A 2651-nucleotide genomic window follows, 5' to 3' on the forward strand; every position below is an offset into this window, starting at 1 on the left:
GTCTGAAAGAGCCCTTATTCTAAAAACACAATGGTAAGTAAGAGAAAATCCCCCAAAAGTGGGGAAAATGTCCTCACTTGAAAAATTGTCCCCACTGGAAGATTTCCCCTATCTTCTTGTTTTGGTGACAACCCTAAATTTGGGATTTTCAAGCACTTTCTTCCTGGTTACAATGGTCAGGAAGGATTACAATTCTGTCAGGGCTCCAATCACTTCCCCAATATATACACAAAAAAGTGTTTTTACTTTAGATATAGCACATATGAATAAATGTACTCCGCTCTGCAGAGAATTCCAGGCATGGTTCAAATGATATTCTTTTTATTTAGGTACACATACCTTGGCTATTTTGCACAACTGAGTACCCAGGCCAGCACTTTTCACATTGCGGAATTAATGTTCACAGTAAATATAATATTCATCTCTATTACTTTAAAGTAAATATAAAATTCTGTTTTATCATCAACATTTTAGTAAATGAATTGCAGTAAAAAAAGGTATATATTGCTAACAAACATCTGCTCCTAACAGGGGTGCCATGTGATTATCACATACCTACTATATATGATTGCATGCTAGTGCATAAAAACAAAACGAGAAAATGTCACAGCACACCATGGATCTCTAGAACAGGTCCAAAGCTTTATTCAGTGATCACATCATTATAGCAGAAACCTTGTTTCGGAGCCTTCGCAGGACCCCTTCATCAGGCATGTGACGTTTGAGTTAATGTATACTAGATACAACAAAGAAACATACCACAGAGTAATATCAAGAATTTGCACGTGTTTTAAAAATATTATATCCTACATACGTGGATTTCTGGTCATAAACTGAGTTGTAGCAACAGGATCTTTCAGTCTGCTGCGGTGGGCAAAAGCATAGACATCCCATGGACCTAGGGATCTTTCACTGTGGTTGAGAGCAGGAGAAATGCCAGGATTTTGAATGTATAGCAGAAATTGGTATCTGTGATATCCACTATGAGCTGGTGGACTTGGCGGATAATAAGGAGAAGCAATAGTTCCAGTTACTCCTTTTCCTCTTAGGAGAACATCACCTGGAATATCTGTGACCAACCAGTGCCTCCAGAATCTGTGTATTGGGTTGGATCTGCTTGGAGCATCTGGATCCACCATTATCAGGGTGTACAACTCTTCTGGTTTGGCATGGGGGTATCGTACCCATGGAGAGCCCACAACTTTTCTAAAACATTGAGCATACCCAAAGCAGTATGGTACGTACACACAAGAAACATCTCCCAAGCTGGGGTAGATTACATGAAGGTCAGCTTGACAAAATTTGGCATCATCTCCAGTGATAGGTCCAAAGTCACAGGAAACAGGATGCAACAAGCTGAAGAATGCCAGGGATAGGAACACATGAAATGCAAATACCATCTTTGCCATTTCTGAAGGCGATCCTACTATTAGACTGTGTGCAGAAGTCTGATGTTAGTTTTCACCAGAGGTTACTTTGAATGATGTTATCTCACATGACTTTGGTGTTATCAGTTAACTGTTTAGTTGTTTCATCATCTTATCTAAGAAGAAGTTTGTCTTTTTCATAATATTTTAACTTCTGTGAAGAGAGGGCAGCCACAAAAAAGAAAGAAAATAAATTAAAGCAATATACCAGGATTATTGTAAAGGACAAAATGATTCCAATATACAGAGAAAATTGGTTATATTGCTGCCTGGCAAACAAAAAAAAGAAAAAAGGATTGTCCAGGCAGGTATAATCATTCCCACTCCCAGCAGGGGTAGGTTTTGTAGAAAAGAGGGAGTAGATTACAAACACAGAGGGGCAGGACCTGTGTTGCTTCATAAACTTTTTGGCAAATAAAAAATCCTATTTTATTTATTGTTCACTATGGGACACTTAGGTACTCCAAAACCATCTGCTGAAATCAGGAGAGGTTAAACAGTCAGAGCTGACCAGGTCACAGCAGGCAGCAGCAAGGCTAGTAATGTAGCACAGATGTAGCCAAGTGCTTGTGGTTGTTGTTGTTGTTGTTGTTACTTTCACTCAGGGTCATTCCTTCGTGGACTATGTATGGAACTCCTTCCCCCTAGTGCTCAACACAAAAACACGTCACTCCCTGACTGCAGAGGAGAAGCCACTTACTGATAGCAGAGGATTGTCTGCCCTTACCTCAGGCATGCAAACAGGAGGGTGTACTTGGCTGAAAAACCCTCCTTCCCTTCTTAAGACTCCTTGGATGTATGACATTTGACTAGGCCTGGAAACCAGAAAGTAACTGAAGTAATGTAAAGAAAAGATTTAAAACAAGTAATTATAATATACGTTCCTATCTACTTGCCAATGCTACTAGTATAATGATTAATACTGATTGAGAGTTTGAGGTTCTGCTTTAGGTCTTGACAGTAGCAAATATAAATCTTAAAAAAATAGCTAGGTGAATAGTTAAACATTTCTCATTATAGAAAATATGTCTATACTACCAGGACACTAAAAAATAAAAATAAAGCATTCTGGCAGTGGAAGGAGATTTACCCAACTTGGCCAGAAGCTTTTTGTTTGTATAAATATATCAATACTATATTAATAAAAAACGCAATCATTGTTAGTGACCTACACACGCTTCAATTTAGAAAACAATGAACCGGTGTCCCTGAACTGGTGGTGTC

General features: G+C 38.7%; 1 pseudogene; it reads right to left on the reverse strand.

Annotated features, from left to right (window-relative positions):
• Window positions 1-621: 621 nt before the first annotated feature.
• Window positions 622-1641, reverse strand: LOC143984347 (phosphatidylethanolamine-binding protein 4 pseudogene; annotated as a pseudogene).
• Window positions 1642-2651: the final 1010 nt, after the last annotated feature.

Source organism: Lithobates pipiens, unplaced genomic scaffold, assembly GCF_037356315.1.
Source record: "Lithobates pipiens isolate NorthernLeopardFrog02 unplaced genomic scaffold, aLitPip1_a1.2 Scaffold_16, whole genome shotgun sequence".
NCBI lineage: Eukaryota > Metazoa > Chordata > Amphibia > Anura > Ranidae > Lithobates > Lithobates pipiens.